The sequence below is a fragment of the Rutidosis leptorrhynchoides genome, chromosome 9, assembly GCF_046630445.1.
Source record: "Rutidosis leptorrhynchoides isolate AG116_Rl617_1_P2 chromosome 9, CSIRO_AGI_Rlap_v1, whole genome shotgun sequence".
Taxonomy (NCBI): domain Eukaryota; kingdom Viridiplantae; phylum Streptophyta; class Magnoliopsida; order Asterales; family Asteraceae; genus Rutidosis; species Rutidosis leptorrhynchoides.
In genome coordinates this window covers 313929411-313949939 of record NC_092341.1, presented here as the reverse complement: position 1 = coordinate 313949939, position 20529 = coordinate 313929411, and the positions used below count along the sequence as shown (strand labels likewise).

General features: G+C 34.0%; 1 non-coding gene across 1 annotated transcript; it reads left to right on the top strand.

Moving 5' to 3' along the window:
- Positions 1 to 12594: 12594 nt before the first annotated feature.
- Positions 12595 to 12701, top strand: LOC139869484 (small nucleolar RNA R71). The gene has a single exon (XR_011766091.1). It is a non-coding gene; the product is annotated as a small nucleolar RNA R71 (small nucleolar RNA).
- The last annotated feature ends 7828 nt before the right edge of the window (positions 12702 to 20529 follow it).

Sequence of the window (20529 nt, the reverse complement as noted above, 5' to 3'; positions counted from 1 at the left end):
TTGTTGTAGATACACTTGTTCGGTGTATATTTTTTATTGTGTTTGGCAAGGGTAAATAAATGGTTAAGTGGTTACCAGGTGGCTCACGGAAAATGGAATAATGTTTTATTATATGTTTTCTAGCATATAATTTGGTGGTTCAAAAAGGAGTTTTTATGTTTTCAAACTTAAATTTTTATTGTTTAAATTAAATATTGTTTGCAATATTAAACCTATAATTCACTCAACATTTTTGTTGACAGTTACTCGCATGTTTTATTCTCAGGTTCATGATTGATTGCTTCCGCTGTGCTTAGAGAGTCTGCATATTTATGATGGCAGCTTTTGTTAAACATTAACTTGCATTCTATTTTGTTACATTAAAAAGTGGTTGTTTGTTGACTTTATTTGGGTCAACTTTTGGTTAAAGTATTATTGTATAGTTTTTCTAAACTTATACATTTTAGTAGATTTCCTTTATAGGAAATCATTTTTAAATAAAGAATGCAAGGTTGTTTTATTAAATTCATATAGAGTTTCGATCAAGCTGTGGGACCAAGTGACGGAGCCGTTAAGTGTTTTGGCGGAGTCGTCACAGTTGGTATCAGAGCTCTGGTTGTAGGGAATTAGGCTGCATTGATGTCGTTACCCGAGTCAATAGGGTGCATTAGTGAGTCTAGTCTACAGCCCGGCCTATTATATATTACTATATGTGATTATTTGTATCGTATTGGTATGTATATTGTTGTCATACATACATTTCTATTATGTTCTGAATCCGGGAGGAACTCCCATTCCGATTTAAACGTATTCTACGACTCATGCGAGTTCATCTTTTAAAGAAACACCTCGGTTAGTGAAACCGAGGGGGTGTCATTCTTGACTTCTGGAATTCTCGACATTTCTATGTCATAATTAGTGTTTATTGATATAACGTTTAAGTTACATTACGTGTTCTAGAATTCTCGGCATTTCTATGTCATCTATTATGGTTATGTATATAACGTTTGAGTTATATTACGCGAGATGTCATTCTTGACTTCTAAATGCTCGGCATTTCAATGTCAGCTATTATGTTTAGGTATATAACATTTTTGTTATATTACGTGCATTTGTGCCGTTGTGCCTATGTGCTTTGGTTGTTGAAACGGAAAACGTCATTCTTACTTTTAGAGATTCTTGGTACTTTGAAGACATTTTTATGTCATCGTTACTCCTATTCATTACTTTCGATGTCTTTGTCTCTTGTGCTATCTTTAGCACATTGTTAAGAAATTGTTTTAGGGAAATTGTGTTGAAATTCAAGGTTGACCACGTGTCCTGACCTTATGTAGTGATATTGGAATGGAACTATGAGTTAGTGAAATATAATGGCGTCAGGCCAACGTGATTATATTACTTTAATTCATAAAAAGTCCCAATATTGTGACATGAGGAATAGAAAGCGAGTCAAAGAAAATTTGTACACCACTCATTCGGAAATTCTAACGTTATTACATGAGTAAGGAAGATACTCATTATCTTATTTGTTGATATGCGAGAGACTCATCTTAACCGAACTACCTACCCCATGTTTTATCATTTATAACTCGCTTGTTAGTGACAGCTTCGCACGTGAATAGTTTTGACCCAAGGACTTGTGTTCTGATAAAAGTCAAGACATTATTTAACTCATTGGTTTTCATGACCTCGTAGCATTTATTGAAGAGATGTCGCAAGACAATTCAAGTCCATCACCCGAGCTTTAACGATCTTACTTCAACTCGTAACCTCTGTAATGCGGATACCCTGCTTTTCATTAAAATTTTTACACATTTGTGCAATTGGGCGGTTCTCACGAGATTTATGGGCGAATAGAAGTAATGAAATATTTTGTCATGTATACTATTTATAAAATCATATATGTACGTATGAATTCAAATGGACTAATTTACCCTTACCTATTTTGGCTATTATACACTAAATTATACCTTCAAAATTATTTTAAAAACCACTCTTGTTGAGTTGTTTAGTTAACTCAAATTGATTTACGTAAAATGGTACACGTTGTACATACTTCTAAATTTACTAAGAGCTTCGTTCCATTTATGGGGTTACATTAGACGTTTAAAGCTTTTTCAAAACTTCTTTGATTGATTACATTAGAATTTTCGCATTACTCTACAGAGTGTTTGGATCACATTTCTTCTCATCCTCCGTTTAAGGATGAAAATTTACCATTAAGTCCATTGATAGAAATTCTTACACCAGTTTGGATGCCGGTTTTATAAAATTTGTTGGAAAGTCTTTGCGCTCATAGAATTTTCCCTCTTATGGTTGGACATGGCCGAAACGCAGACCGATAAATCAAGTTTCTGGGGTACACTGGATGGTCACCTTATTGTAGAAAAGGCGCTAGGTGGGTTTCTACCCCAACTGTTGTTATAATGGGTATCATGGATATATATTACTCTAGACCGTTTGAGGAGTTTCTACTCTCAATTTTCGCTGTCAACCGCAACACCCTCGTAAACATCAATCCTAGGATTCGATACTTTAGGGTGCACGAAATTATTTTTGGAGATTCATCTCACCTGGAGTCGGCCATTCTTTATAACCCATGATTCGCGTTCTTTTCATCCGCACATAAATTTAAGAATATGGATGAATCCTAGACTTCCTCGCTCATTGTACAAGGAAGTTCACTCTCGTTGAATTATCACACCTTTCATACGTCTTCCTTTCGGAAATATAATGAAAATTTACTTTGGAGTCCATGATCCTCGTTAACTCCTTTGAGAGAATTGCCTTAAATATCTATGCCACCGATGTGACTACTCCATATTTATTTCTTCCTTCATTATTGCAACTTTATTTCATCCGTCCCAGTTCGTCCCCTTGGGGAGCTCCCGTTTTGTTCGTTGAGAAGAAAGATGGTTCATTTTGTTTGTGTATTGATTATCGTGAATTGAACGAGCTTACTGTTAAAAACCGTTACCCTCTTCCGAGAATTGATGATCTGTTCGATCAACTTCAAGGTTCGTCCGTTTATTATAAGATTGATCTTCGTTCCGGTTATCACCAATTACGCGCTAAAGAAACTGATATTCTGAAAACCGCTTTCTGTACCCGTTATAGTCACTTTGAATTTCTTGTTATGCCGTTCAGATTGACAAATGCACCTGTTGTGTTCATGGACCTCATGAACCGTGTGTGTAGACCCTATCTGGACAAATTCGTTACTGTTTTCATCGACCACATCCTTATTTATTCTAAGAGTGATGAAGGGCGAAGAACATTTGAAGTTAGTGCTTGATCTGTTGAGGAAAGAAGAGTTGTACGCTAAGTTCTCTAAGTGTGCTTTCTGGTTAAGAGAAGTTCAATTTCCTCGGACATATTGTTAGTAAATAGGGAATACAAGTTGATTCTGCTAAGATTGAGGCGATTGAAAAGTGGGAAGTTTCGAAAACTCCTACTCAGATTCGCCAGTTTCTAGGATTAGCAGGCTATTATAGAAGGTTCATTCAAGATTTTTCACGAGTAGCGAAACCTCTGACTGCTTTAACGCATAAGGGGAAGAAGTACGAGTGGAAGAGTGAACAAGAGTCTGCTTTCCAAACTCTGAAGAAGAAGTTAACTTCTGCACTGATATTATCACTACCTGAGGGTAATGATGATTTTGTTATCTATTGAGATGCTTCGTGTCAAGACTTTGGTTGTGTTTTGATGCAACGAAAGAAAGTTATTGCGTACGCGTCACGTCAGTTGAAGATTCACGAGCAGAATTACGTAACCCATGATTTAGAGTTGAGAGCTGTTGTGTTTGCGCTTAAGATTTGCAGACATTATCTATATGGGGTCAAAGGTACATTGTACACTGATCACAAAAGTCTTCAACATATTCTTGATCAGAAACAGTTAAATATGAGGCAACGAAGATGGGTTGAGACGTTAAATGATTATGATTGCGAACTTTTATATCATCCGGGAAAGGCCAATGATGTGGCTGATGCATTAAGTCGTAAAGAAAGGGCTGAACCTCGCAGGTTTAGGGCCTTGAATATGACAATTCAAACAAACCTCGCTAGGTAGATCCTTGAGGCACAATAAGAAGCCTTGAAGGAGGAAAACTTTGTAACGGGAAGGTCCGAGGCTTGAGTAAACAGTTAGAGGTACAAACCTATGGTACTCGGTATTTTGCGGGATGCCTTTGGGTTCCGAAGTTTGGTGATCTACGAAAACTTGTTTTAGATGAGGCTCATAAGTCTAGGTACTCTATTCATCCTGGTTCAGGAAAGATGTATCATGATCTTAAGGAGCTGTATTGGTGGCCTAATTTGAAAGCTGATGTGGCTACGTATGTGGCTAAGTGTTTGACCTGCGCTAAGGTTAAAGCTGAACATCAAAAACCGTCTGGACTTCTGGTGCAACCTGAAATTCCCGAGTGGAAGTGGGAAGGTATTAAGATGGACTTTATTACGAAGTTACCGGGAGTTGTGGGTGGTTATGATACCATTTGGGTGATTGTTACCGACTCGCTAAGTCAACTCTTTTCTTGCCAATTAAGGAAACATATTCAATGAAGAAGTTTACTCATTTGTATTTGAAGGAGATTATTTCGAGACATGGTGTTCCCGTATCGATTATGTTGGACTGAGGCAGTCCTAACAAGGTGCTCTAGGAACTAAATTGGATATGAGCACCGCTTATCATCCACAGACGGATGGTCAGAGTGAAAGGACCATTCAAACGTAGAAAACATGTTAAGAGCGTGTGTTATTGATTTTGGAAATGGGTGGGATAAATATTTGCCGCTGGATGAGTTTCTTATAACAGCAGTTATCATGCAAGTATTAAAGCCGCACCATTTGAAGCTCTGTATGGTAGAAAGTGTAGGTCTCCTGTCTGTTGGAATGAGGTTGGGGATGCTCAACTCACATGACCAGAGATCATTCACGAGACTACCGAGAAGATTGCACAGATTAAGGAAAGATTGAGAACTGCCAGGAGTAGGCAAAAGAGTTATGCTGATAAGAGAAGGAACGATATCGACTTTCAGGTCGGTGATCGTGTTATGTTGAAAGTTTCACCTTGGAAGGGTGTGGTACGTTTTGGTAAAAGGGGAAAGTTGAATCCTCGATTTATTGGACCTTTTGGGATTATTGAGAGAGTTGGACCAGTGGCTTATCGTTTGAAATTGCCACAAGAACTCAGTGCTATTCGTGGCGTTTTTCATGTATCGAATTTAAAGAAGTGTTTGGCCGAGGCCAATGAAACTATTCTTTTTGATGAACTTCATGTTGATAAGCAACTTTATTTTATTGAAGAACCTGTTGAAATTATGGACCGAGAGGTAAAGACTCTTAAGCAGAGTAAAATTCCTATTGTTCGAGTTAGATGGAACACCGGACGCGGTCCCGAGTTCACTTGGGAGCGTGAAGGTCAGATGAAGCAGAAGTAACCGCATTTGTTCCCAGATGCCGAGGAAACCCCTGCACCTGCTTAAATTTCGGGACGAAATTTCCGTAACGGGAAGGTACTGTAACGACCCTACTTTTTCCGTTATCTTTTGCCGTTAATTATTTAACGACCGTTAATTATTTTTCGTGCCACGTCATTTCTATGACCTATATTATTATTTTTGTAATAATATATTAATTATTATGTGTTATATGAATATTTGTATTCATATTTTAAATTATACGTTCCTACGAGTCGCGGATTTCTATCCGGCGAATCTTTTCGGTTTTCAAACCAACGGTCGAACTTTTGGAATTTTTAAGTCCTAATTATTTTAAATATGATATTTTGATGTCATATGATTATATATAGTGTTTATATATTTTATTCGTCGCGTACTTATTATCTCTTCGAAAAATCAATCGCGTAGCGGCGTTTTCGCGTTTCGGGTTTCGTTCGGGCGTTTGGGCCACTAGGATTTTGTCATTTATCAAATTGGGCCACTATGGGGCCCACCCCATTCATTTTTTGGCCGAAAATCCCTTAAGGAGGGGAGTATTTTGTCAAACTTGCAAACTAGTGACCATTACTCTAAACTTCACTACTTACTCTCATCTCTAACCTAATCATCTTATTTTTTTTCACCTCCTTCCTCCCTCTCCTCCCATGAACGTCCCCTTTCATCATCATCATCACCATTTCATCATCAAATCAAGGTTAAGAATTAGGGCTTTCAACATAAACGGATTCCTCTCATCGTTCTCTACGCGTCTATATCACTTGATTATTGATTAGGGTATAAACCCTAACCCTAGATTTTTAATTTTTCTTTATTTATCTGTATTTTGATTATATTTTATTAGTATGATGACTATTAGTTGTTGTAATGTTGATTGTATTCGTAGAATTACTCGATTGCATAATTTTCGGTTTGATAAAATTGGAACAGCAGCTTTTTCGTGTGTTTCTGATATTGTAACTGATGTTGATCATAAAATAAAGTATATAAATGAGTTCCTCTCATCAAGACATTAATTTTAGACTCCGGATTCATGTCGTTTCAATTCCCGGAGCCCTAGATACGAGCAAAGTGGTATTTTGTTAAGATTGAAATGTGATTTTGGTATGAACCAGGTTTGGTCCGACTTTGTGACCATATTTGGTGACTTTAGGGTGTGTTAGTGTGTTAGGACTGATGGTGGGGCGAACTTTCATGTTCGGGTCATCTCAATCCGAGCCACGAATCACCCGTTACGTCTAAAACACGTTTTTGATTGAATTGAAGTTCCAAGTAGTGTATTGGCTGTATATCACGACTTGTGGGCTGTTCATGGTGTGTTCTTGAGTGTACCAAAGTGTCGGGTGGTTTGCTTAGGCGGAGATATATGTGAGGCTCGCCGAAAACCGACACCCGGGGCTCAGGATACGACCCGATGAACTTTTGATTTAAAACTTGGGATTTATTATTAAACTTATGATATAAATAATGGATTTCATTATCATTTAATTACTTATGATATAAAAAGTAATTATTATTATTATTTAAGACTTATGATATATATTTATCATTTAATTAATACTTATGATTTAATTAACATTTTAATTAAACTTGTGATTAATAATACTTTCATTATTAATGGAAAATACTTATGATAAGTATTAAACTTATATTATGAGATTATTATAATAAGACTTATAATAAGGATTAATTAATTATTTAATTATTATAAGGCTTAGTTATTATTTAATTATAATTTAATTATTAAATACTTATGATTTAATGATTATAATTAGAAACTTATGATATGATTAATAATTCATTATTAATTAATAATACTTATGATATAATTTAAAATTTATTATTAATGAATAATACTTATATTATGACTAATATTTAATTAATTAATTAAATACTTATGTTATATTAATTATATCATTTAAACTTATATTAACTTTAATAATTCATTTTAATTTAATTAAACTTATGTTATGACATAATTAGACATATTTAACTTTAATAAACGTTATAACTTACATTATTATTATAACTTACACTTTTAAAATTAATGTTGACTATGTTTGACCAAGGTTGACTTTTGAGTTGACTTTCGGTTGACTTTGACTTTCAGTTGACTTCTGTTGACTTTCTAAATAAGGAAACTTTCCTAACTTAAAACTTTCTAAAAATAGAAACTTTCCAAAAATAGAAACTTTCCAAAAATAGAAACTTTCCAAAAATAGAAACTTTCCAAAAATAGAAACTTTCCTAAAATAGAAACTTTCCAAAAATGGAAACCTGCTAAAAATAGAAACTTTCTAAAAATAGAAAGTGTGTGTCCGTACGCTGTTCCGATCAAACCGATGCATGTTGAGTATTGTTCTATGTCTACTTGCAACATGTACAATAGCTATCATACTAAGACTTGACCTAAGTTAGTTATTTATATCGACCTGCTTTATTTATAGGTCGGCGTTGTGATCATTCATGATCACTTTACTTCATTTGCTGTTCGCATAATTGTGTGGTTACTTCGTTTGCTAATAAGGTGAGTTATAGTCCCATTTTCTATTTTAAATCTTTTGGGATGAGAATACATGCAATTTATTTTATATTTTGGACACAAGTGGAAGTTGGTTTAAATTATTCATTGTGAGTTGAACAAAAATATTCCCTAGTCTGGTAACTGTAATCACTGGTTTCTACTAGTGAACGCGAATCCTACGGATAGATCTATCGGGTTTGACAACCCCATTTCGAGCTAGTCGCGCTAGCAATTTATAATCGGAATGTTTAGTACTTCGTATTTTGTTGTAGATACACTTGTTCGGTGTATATTTTTTATTGTGTTTGGCAAGGGTAAATAAATGGTTAAGTGGTTACCAGGTGGCTCACGGAAAATGGAATAATGTTTTATTATATGTTTTCTAGCATATAATTTGGTGGTTCAAAAAGGAGTTTTTATGTTTTCAAACTTAAATTTTTATTGTTTAAATTAAATATTGTTTGCAATATTAAACCTATAATTCACTCAACATTTTTGTTGACAGTTACTCGCATGTTTTATTCTCAGGTTCATGATTGATTGCTTCCGCTGTGCTTAGAGAGTCTGCATATTTATGATGGCAGCTTTTGTTAAACATTAACTTGCATTCTATTTTGTTACATTAAAAAGTGGTTGTTTGTTGACTTTATTTGGGTCAACTTTTGGTTAAAGTATTATTGTATAGTTTTTCTAAACTTATACATTTTAGTAGATTTCCTTTATAGGAAATCATTTTTAAATAAAGAATGCAAGGTTGTTTTATTAAATTCATATAGAGTTTCGATCAAGCTGTGGGACCAAGTGACGGAGCCGTTAAGTGTTTTGGCGGAGTCGTCACAGTGTACATCTTTGAAAATTGTAGGCCAATAGAATCCAGCGTCGTAGACTTTTCTTGCTGTGAGTTTAGGCCCATTATGCCCTTCTGTTGGTCCTGTGTGACAATGGTTTAAGATTTGACTAGCTTCATCCCCGAATACGCATCGGCGTATTATTCCATCGGGACAACTTTTGAATAAATGTGGATCTTTCCAGAAATTGTGTTTTATATCACTAAAGAATTTCTTTCATTTTTGGTACGACAACCCTTTTTCAAGGAATCCACATACTAAATAGTTTGCATAGTCTGCAAACCATGGAATTTCATTATAATCGATCTTCAATATATATTCATCAATAAAGTTATCTTGTATGGCCGATTCATTTAGAACTTCTAATTCGGGATTTTCAAGACGAGAAAGATGATCAGCGGCGAGATTTTCTGCTCCCTTTTTGTCTCGGATTTCAATATCGAACTCTTGTAAGAGTAAGGTCCAATGGATTAATCGTGGTTTAGCATCTTGTTTTGAAAATAGGTATCTAAGAGCAGAATGGTCAGTATAGACCACCATTTTAGCTAAAACGAGATGTGAACGAAATTTGTCACAAGCAAAGACAATAGCAAGGAGTTTTTTTTCCAGTAGTTGTGTAACTCATTTGTGCTCCTTGTAATGTCTTACTAGCGTAATAAATATGTTGAAATCGTTTTTCAATCCTTTGTCCTAAAACGGCTCCCATTGCAAAATTATTTGCATCACACATGAGTTCAAATGGTAGATTCCAATTTGGAGTTATCATGATCGGCGCATTAGTGAGTTTTTCTTTAAGAATATTAAAAGATTTGATGCATTCATCTGAAAAGATAAATGGAGCATCCTTTTCTAGGAGTTTATTCATAGGAGTAGCAATTTTAGAAAAATCTTTTATGAAACATCGGTAAAAATCGGCATGCCCTAGAAAACTCCTAACTCCTCTAACATTGGTGGGATGTGGAAGTTTAGCAATTACATCTACTTTAGCTCTATCCACTTCAATTCCTTCCTTTGAAATTTTATGACCAAGAACGATGCCTTCTTTAACCATGAAATGGCATTTCTCCCAATTAAGTACTAGATTTGATTGTTCGCATCTAATAAGCATTTGTTCAAGATTAACTAGACATAATTCAAAAGTATCACCGAAGACTGAAAAGTCATCCATGAAAACTTCCATGCATTCTTCTATCATGTCGTGAAAAATCGCCATCATACACCTTTGAAAGGTTGCAGGGGCGTTGCAAAGTCCAAATGGCATGCGTTTATAAGCAAAAGTACCATAAGGTCACGTGATCGTGGTTATCTCTTGGTCCTCGGGTGCTATTGAAATTTGAAAGTATTCTGAGAAACCGTCAAGAAAATAATAGTAACTGTTTCCAGCTAACCTTTCCAACATTTGATCAATGAAAGGTAAGGGAAAGTGATCTTTTTTGGTGGCGTCATTTAATTTTCTATAATCAATACAAACACGCCATCCTGTTACAGTCCTAGTAGGAATAAGCTCATTTTTTTCATTTGTGATGACAGTCATGCCACCCTTCTTAGGTACGCATTGAACTGGGCTTACCCATGGTATCAGAGATTGGATAAATTAAACCCGCATCTAGCTGTTTAATAATTTCTTTCTTAACAACATCTTGCATATTTGGATTTAGTCTTCGTTGGCGTTGCACATACGTTTTATGACCTTCTTCTATAAGGATTTTATTTGTGCAATACGAAGGACTTATGCCTTTAATGTCATGAATCTTCCATGCAATAGCTGGTTTATGAGCTTTTAGCACAGAAATGAGTTGAGATTTTTCATTTTCCGTAAGAGGAGACAATATTATTACAGGTAATTCAGATTCACCATGTAAATAAGCGTATTCCAAATGGTTTGAAAGTGGCTTTAACTCTAAAATTGGTGGTTCTTCTATCGATGATTTGTATCGATATCTGTCTTCCTCTTTTAGCATTTGAAGTTCTTCTGTTGTTGGTTCATATTCATTAGCTATGAGTGCGGCTAACATTTCAGCTTCATCAATTAGTTCAGTTCCTTCTCCTAAAGAACATTCTCCTGTTCCTTGTAATTCTGGAAATTCTTCTAACAATTCTGCATGTGATTCTATAGTTTGAATATAATAACATGTATCATCTGCAGATTGCGGTTGTTGCATGGCTCTATCAACAGAAAAGGTAACACTCTCGTCCTCTATACTTAGGGTCAATTTCTTACCAAACACATCTATTATTGCTTTAGCTGTGTTTAAGAATGGTCTTCCTAATATGAGAGGAACTCGAGAATCTTCTTCCATGTCCAGAATAACAATGTCTACTGGAAATACTAAAGTACCAACTTTAACTAGCATGTTTTTTATTATCTCTCTAGGATATTTTACTGATCGATCGGCTAGTTGTATACTTATTCGTGTTGGTTTCAATTCTCCAAGGTCTAGTTTAGCGTATAGTGAATACGGCATTAAATTTATACTAGCACCTAAGTCTACCAATGCTTCTATTGAACTAAGACTACCCAGAAAATATGGAATTGTGAAACTTCCTGGATCTGATAGTTTTTCTGGTATCTTATTCAACAGCACTGCAGAACAATTACCATTCATAGTAACAACCGAAAGTTCTTCCATTTTCTTTCTATTTGTGATTAGATCTTTCAGAAATTTAGCATATCTTGGCATTCCTGATATCACATCAATGAAAGGAAGATTGACATTTATTTGTTTAAACATATCCAAGAATTTGGATTGCTCGGCTTCAAGTCTTTCTTTTCTCATTTTACTTGGGTAAGGAAGCGGTGGTTGGTATGGTTTAACATAAGATTTAGCCTTAACTGTGTTATCTTCATTAACCTTTTCAACTACTGGTTCTGTTTCCTTATCTTGCTCAGATTGTGGTTCTTGTGGAGTAGGAATAGAGTCATCAGAAATTACCGGTATTTCAGGTGGTTTAAGTGTAATACCACTTCTTTTGGTAATGGCTTTAGCTGTTTCATTCCGGGGGTTAGCTTTGTATCGCTAGGTAGACTCCCCAGTTTTCTTTCACCTATTAACCTTGCTAGGTTACTTACTTCTTGTTCCAAATTTTGAATAGAAGCTTGTTTATTTCTAAATGCTTGAGCATTTTATTCATTGGTTTGTTTCTGAGATGTGAAAAACTGCGTTTGAGATTCAACTAGCTTTGACATCATGTCTTCTAAATATGGCTTTTTATCATCGGTTTGTGATGGTTTAATTAGAAAAATAGGTCTTTGCTGATTGTAAGTATTGTTGGATACTTGCTGATTGCTAGGACCTTGTTGGTTATTGTATGAAACATTTCGGTTATAATTCTGATTTTGATTGTAGTTTGGTCTTAGCGGTTGATAATTACCTTGGTAATTATTTCCAGGCCTTTGGTTTATGTATGAAACATTCTCTCTTTGTTCCATTGTTTGTTCAATACTGAGACAATCTTTTGTCAAATGTGGTCCTCCACACTGCTCACAACTAATTCATATTGAGTGTATATCCTTAGTCATCTTTTCCATTCGTTTCTCGAAAGCGTTTATCTTTGCAGACATGGAATCAAAGTCATGGCTAGAATCGGCTCTAGCCGCTTTAGATGATCTAACCATATCTTTTTCTTGGTGCCACTCATGTGAGTGGGAAGCAGTGTTATCAATAATTTTGTAAGCTTCAGTTACGGTTTTCTTCATAATGGAACCATCAGCTGCTATATCGATGTCTTTTCTTGTAGTGATGTCGCATCCTTGATAGAATATTTGTACTATTTGATAAGTGTCTAAACCATGTTGAGGACATCCTCTTAACAACTTTTCAAATCTTGTCCACGCCTCATATAGAGTTTCATTTGGCTTTTGTGTGAATGTAACTATTTCTCCTTGAAGTCTCACGGCTTTAGATGCCGGAAAGAATTGTTTAAGAAATTTTTCAACTAAAACATCCCATGTATCAGTCGCCCCTTCAGGTAACGATTCTAACCAATCTTTGGCTTCCCCCTTTAATATCCAGGAAAATAATATGAGATATATTTGTTCATCCTCAACTTCTCAGATCTTAAATAGAGTACAAATCCTATTAAAGGTGTGAAGATGTTCGTTTGGATCCTCCTTCGGTGCACCACTAAATTGGCATTGATTTGTTACCATGTGTAGGATTTGTCCTTTGATTTCATAATCTGGCGCATTAATGTCTGGTTGAGTAATTGCATGACCTTGGCCAGTGCGTTTAGCTCTCATTCGGTCTTCCATACTTAGAGGTTCCAGATTTTCCATGATTAAATTTGTTGAATCTGAATCACTAGAGGATTCTGACTTAATGGTTTCTTCCTCGACAATCTCTGGATGAGTAATTTGTTGTTCAGGAGGAATGATTAGTGGTTCAGGATCTCTGAATTGTCCCTGAATATCCTTCGAATTCTCAATTGTGAGGTTGGGTTCAATAAATGGATTATCGGAAATTTGAATTGGAGTAATTTGTCGACTAAATGACGATTCTAAAGAAAAATCAACGGCGACAATGTTGGCTAAAGTCTTGACCGAGTTATAGGTGGTGAACATATGAAAGGTGGTGAACGTTTTGCTCGGTGCATTCATTGAATATCCTATTAGTTATAAAAGATAAAAATTATATAAGCTATCAAATTAATAGACTTTTCTGATTTTGCCCACATTTCGAATAGCCAATAGATGCAGCAGGTAGCCAGGACCCTTTAAATTAGAAGTCCACAACTGTCATAACCCGACCTTAACCATAAGGACGAATACAATAACATATGATTTCATCGCGAGGTATTGAACTCTATATGCGACATTTTTCAAAAACTGCATTCGTTTTTACAATACAAACCATAGCTTTTATTACAAATACAAGGTTTAAACAACTTAATAATGATTATCGTTTAGCGATAATCTTAGACTTACAAACTTTTCATGTGATAATAACAATACGAACTCCAACATATTTTACATTACAAATCCTCCGATATGCAGTTTTATTTTTGACACAAATATGCATACTCAAGATCTTGCTTAAATTCAACATGTTGCAGCGGAAGCTTTTAGTTATCACCTGAGAATAAACATGCTTAAAACGTCAACATAAAGTTGGTGAGATATAGGTTTAATGCTGGCAGCGTTATAAATATAGACCACAAGATTTCATATATAAACATTTTAATAAAAATATTCTAAGTTGTTGAGCACTTGATAACCATACTTAACATTTAATCAACGTCGCCTATTCCCTTTATTATGAAATCTTACTACACCGTACCAAGTGTAGTTACCGAAACGAAGTACTGTACAACCGTTGAATACTGGTCGTCCAGTCCGGTTGGGGTTGTCAGGCCCGATAGATCTATCAACAGGATTCGCGTTTACAATACCTCATGTAAATAATAGTTACCAAGTTACAGGGAAGTATGCCAGTGGTACAACTCAACGTAGAATATATATTTTTAATCACTTGTGTCCATAACGTAAATCATAAAATGCATGTATTCTCATCCCGAAATATTTAGAGTTTAAAAGTGGGACTATATACTCACCTTTTCCTTGAAGGTATTTAACTCGACTTGGTCTCCGATAGATATCACGAACCTAACCATATATATAATATATCAACATATTTTCTTTTCAAGTAATCGTTACATATATATATATATATATATATATATATATACACTTATAATACTTTTAATATTTTCTTAGTCCGTAGTTAGCAGTCTGTTGTTAATGGTCCACAATTAGTTGCTCAATAAAATAAATAAAGACCCCATCGTATTCGTATTGATCAGAATTAATCTCAACCCATGGTACCATGTTGTCAAATGACGTGTTGCGTACATAAAGTACCGTGTTGTCAGATGACGTGTTGCGTACAATCATGAGGTCTTATGATTAATCTTCTCGTGTTGTTTACGGGTGGTCCTGGAATATATAAAATCAAATCATAAGTAAATATATATTAAATATTATGTTAATTAGCCAATATATGATTAATCCAATTTTGTCATAATATGATATATTACAGGTTTTGAAGTGTTTTAAAAATCAAATTGGAAGGATCTATTTAGTTTGCGAACAGGTTTGAAATCATTCAAACTATGTTCTTGTTGTTAAAAATTTTATAACACAAAATAAGATAGCTATATATATATGAATCGAATAAGATTATGAATAAGGTTACTACCTCAAGTTACTTGGATAAAGCTACTGGAAAAGATAGAAAATAATCTTGATCAAACTTTCTTATGATGATTATAGGTTGTTCATGAAGCTAGTTCTTCATGAGTATTTGCTGAGATTGTGAAGAACACTTAGAGTTCCTAAGAGTGTGTTTTTTTTTTGGTTAGAGAAAGATGGTTGTAAGAATGAAATGAAAAACCAAGGTGATGGTGATACTTATAGGACAGTCTGGTTGTTGAGGGAACAAGGACAAATTATTGTGTTGAATTTTTGAGTAATAATGTATGCTAGCTTACAAATAAGATTCCCTCTTATCTAGGGCAGATCTAAAGCTGATAAGGATATTGATTTGATGTGTATTTACCAATAGTAAATATGTATGGATGATGAGTATGATATTGATATTGATTGGACCCCGCCAGGGGTTTCCACCCCTTGGACCCCGCTTATCGGGGGCGCTGCCCCCGAACCCCCGTCATAATCAAGATAAGTTCAAACAAGTGTGCACTCCACACTTCCCCAAACTTGTTCGATATTTATCAAGATTATTTTGGTTACAAATTAATCCTATTAAACTTAAATCATATTAGTGACATAAATCACAACACATTATAGATTGTAAGTATATATGTCAAAGAACGTTACATATAGTTATCGTTTTGAAAACTTAAGTTAGTGGTCTCAAAGTATACTTATAACTCATTATTGTTAGTTCACAATGAAATGTTAAACCATCCTTAAATCATGTTAAATATGTATAGATATGTACATATACATAATCGTATAATTATCGTGTGTTATATAGTTCGTGATATCATCGGTCAAATTGGACGGTCAAACGTTGTGTAAAACTCTTTTCAAAAATATAAGTCTCAACAGTTTGGATTGCTTATCATGTTGGTAAGGTTTAATTTATGTAAATATTAATCTCATAAGTATAGAACGATCGAAAAATTCCGGGTCGTTACAACAACTCGCCACTAACAAATCCAACTATTACTACGAACCAGAAAATTTTGGATGTCTATCAATATAACCGCTTAAAATAATTTTTTCGTCGAAATTTTGAAGAAAAAAAATCTATGTCCTAAAAACTAAAGCATAGAAATGAGAAAGAAAAAGAATGCGTCGAAAAACGTCAAAAAATAAAAGGTCGAAAAATAAGCGTCGAAACTTAAAAGGAACTCTAAACGAAAAAACGACAATTACTTAAAAAGTACTAAAATCTTAAAACGGCGTCGCAAAATTCTAAAGCACCTAAATCTTAGTATAAAGAAAATGCACTTAAGGGATTTTACATCAAAGCCTAAAAATCTAGAAATAAAATACTACGGTAAAAACTAATCTTAAAACTAATTACGAACGAAAAATATACAATATACGAATAAACGATTAAAAAGATATAAATATAAAAAGAAACTTAAATTGATAAAAAAAATACAATTTTATAAAAATGTTAATTTTATCTTATTATTTTATAAAAGTATTAATTTATGTAGTTAATAAAACTAATTAAAACTTAAAATACAAAATTAATTAAAACTTAAAACTAATCATTATTTAAACTAACCCTAATTAACTAATTAATTTATAATAATAATATTTAAACGTAACCCTAATCCGTATGTACTAGGTTCTGGGCATGTCAGACATAACCATGCGGTCGCATGGATTTTCTACACTGCAGCCATGCGATCGCATGGCTTGCAGATTCAGATAAGATGCAGGCTAAAAATCGCAGGTTTAGTTTTGTATTATTTTTTTTATTTTTTTTACTTTTTTATTTTTACTTTATATTCTTTACTAAATTTATATAAGTAATATTTATAACAAGAATTTTTTTTTAAAAAACTAAAGAAAAATACTTTTATGCTTTATAAAATATATTTTCTTTTTACACACTTGAATAGATATATAAATATATATATATATATATATATATATATATATATATATATATATATATATATATATATATATATATATATATATATATATATATATATATATATATATATATATAAGTAATATTATTATTATTATTATAAAAGAGGGATTTTACCGTTTAATAACCGGTTTGTCGATTTTATGTCTTAAGTCACAATTAAAACCTAATGTAAAATATTAAATATAAATACAACTTAATTTAAAACGTAAAGTAAACAACGATAATTAAAGTGCGATAAATTAAAAAGTGCGATAATTAAAATGACGATAAATAAAATTGCGATAATTAAAAAGTGCGATAATTAAAAATGCGATAAGATATAAAATAAAGGAATTATGCTTATTTAAACTTCCGTAATCATGATGTTCGACGTGTTGATTTTAGTTTATTACCATGGGTTAATTGTCCTTTGTCCTGGATTATTCAATATGTCCATACGCTTTTTGTCCATAACAGTCCATCAGTCATAAATATAAAGTGCGAGTGTCCTTGTCAAATTATCCTTATACCCGAAGTCAAATATTACAACTAATTGGGGACTTAAACTGTAACAAGGTCTTAATACTTTGTTAATGATTACACCAGGTTATCGACTGCATGCAATTCAAGGTTTTAATACTTTATTATCAATTACACCAAGTGTCCTTGTCTGTAATCCACCCCTATTTTAATGAGTCCATTGACTATTAATCCATCTCCGTGTCCGGTTAAATGAACGATTATTAATATTTATAAATATCCCGCCCATCGTGTCCGATCGAGTGTATATGGTTATTTTAGATACGTCAAATTGTAAATCTCTTTATTAAATTAACGAACTATCATTCAGTTAAACAAATATAAAGCCCATTAATAGTCCATAGTCTTATTTCTACAAGTGTCGGTCTTTTTTCCAAACTCCAATTATGGTACAAAGCCCAATAACCCCGTCTTTAATATTTAGCCCAACATCACGATTACTTCGATTTAAATAAGCATAATAATAACTTAGCTACGAGACATTAATTTAAAAAGGTTGAACATAACTTACAATGAGTATTAATCGCGTAGTGTTACACGGACAGAATTTTGACTTACAAACTTAAAACATTCGCCACTATAACCTTATTATTATTAACTTAAAATTAAAATTATAATTAAAATATAAATATAAATATAAATATAAATATATATATATATATATATATATATATATATATATATATATATATATTGAGAGATAGAGAGTAGATAGAAAAAGATGTGTAAAATTTGTCGACCAAACGTTGCAATTTATAGGACCTGACCTGCTACAATTTGCCATGCGATCGCATGGGATTAAGCCTTCCTGGCCATGCGATCGCATGGCCACCTTTTCTTGGTCACAAATGATTCCAAAACGTGGGCTGCTCGTATTATTTAATATATATTATATAATATATATAATTTTATATAATTATATATATATTATATTATATTCTTGTGCATTGTTGACTTGTAATTTTAGCTCCGTTGTGTTGCGCGTTGATAGTTGGTTCATGTCCCGGTTCCGAATTTTCGAACATCCTTTCGTACTATTTAATATCTTGTACTTTGCGTTTTGCGGCTCGTACTCTTGTAACTTTTAGACGTTTTTCATCAATAATTTGAACCACTTTGATTGTACTTTGTACTTTTTAGCATTTTGGTCGTTTGCGTCTTCAAGTCGTCGAATCTGTCTTTTGTCTTCACCTTTTAATATTTAAACGAATATCACTTGTAAATAGAACAATTGCAACTAAAAGCTTGTCTTTCTTGAAGGATAATGGTATGAAATATATGTTCGTTTTTAGCATTATTAACGGCGAAAAATCCGGTGCGGGTAATCGGAATCATAAGGATACTAGGGTTGAAGAGGAAGAGTCTGGTTGCTGGTATCTAGGTAATCTTTTCCATGTCAGTAATGATGATGTCCACTCAAAGAAAGCAGATTGTTCGGTTCTCGAGATAGTATTTAATGCAAAAGACAACTCTCAAGGTACAGATGCATGTTTGGTTGATTCCCAAGTAGATGGGAGATTTGAAGGCGACTGTACAGTTAACAAAAAAGAAGCAAATAAAAACTATAGTGGTATCGATCCGGCAATGTTTAGCCCAATACGTCAAGTGGACCAATCGGGTATTGAAGTTGGGTCAAAGACACAAGATTCAAGCAAACATGATGGGTATGCAAATAATGGGCCAAATAGCCCATTAAGCAATAGTTGTCTCAAAGAAGACTCAAAGCTCAATGGCCCAATAGGAAAAACAAACTCGAGCAAATATGTTAGTGGACTCAATAACATTAAGTCCAATAACATTAACAAGGTTGGACAAAGCAGTAGGCAAAATAGACTTGATCAAAGTAGGTCAAGTTTCGATGGCAATAAGAAAAAACATGGTGAAACAAAATCGTCGAAGAATTTAGAGACGAAGAAGGATTGTTACTGGGCAAGTATTCGACAATGGAAAACCTCCTCAAGGATGATTAATATCAAGAATTTGGCAAGGAAAACTAGACCTGACAACAAACCCATTCGTTCAAGATGTTCGAATTGTGCAAATCAGGTAAATCAGAAAAGGAATTCGGAGGTGCAAGAAGTTCAGAGTAAACAGACTTGTTCAAGAAAGAAGAGTGGTGAGGCAGTTTCAAACTCTTTTAACTCAATCAATTCAGAAGGGGTTTACGAATTTGGATGGCGGTTGGGACTAAAGTGGCAAAAAAAGCTATCTGTCCAGTGAGTGTGTTTATTTCTTTTCGTAATTCAATTTTTTTAAATGAAGATTATATCTTACAATATTAGAGGGTTCGGGTGTGGTAAGGATAGTAAGTTCGGTCCTGTAAAAAGATTGATAGCTAGTGAGAAACCTATTTTCATTGCACTTCAAGAAACAAAATTGAATATTGTTGATGATATATGGGTTCACTCTCTTTGGGGTTCAATTGAGTGTAATTTTTTCCAGCAAGAGAAGATTGGAAATTCTGGAGGTCAACTACTGGTTTGGGATACAAATTATTTTGAGGCAGTGGATGTAGTTCGGTGTGATCGTGTTATTGGGGTCAAGGGGAAATGGAAGAGTGATGGGTCTATTATCAATATTCTTAACATTTATGGACCTCGCGACGACTCAGGGAAAAATGATTGTGGGATAATCTGTCTAGTATAATATCGGATAGTGACGAGGTGTGGGTACTTTGTGGCGACTTTAATGAGGTTAAGAGGCAAGAGAAACGGTTCAATTGTGAGTTCATTGAAAGTAGGGCAAATATGTTCGACAACTTCATTCAATCCAGCAATCTAGCTGACTTACCACTCGGTGGAAGGTTATACACTCTTGTCAGCGACGATGGCCTAAAGTTTAGTAAAATTGATCGCTTTCTAGTGTCGGAAAAGTTTTTATTTTTGTGGAACAATTTTTCGCTGGTGGCACTGGAAAGAAAAGAGTCGGACCACTGTCCACTAGTGTTAAAAGATGAAGAAAAAAACTATGGTCCGAAGCCGTTTAAAATCTTTGATGCGTGGTTTGATGATGAAGGGACTGAGCAAATTATCAATGATGCATGGTCAAAAGCTGAGGTGAGTT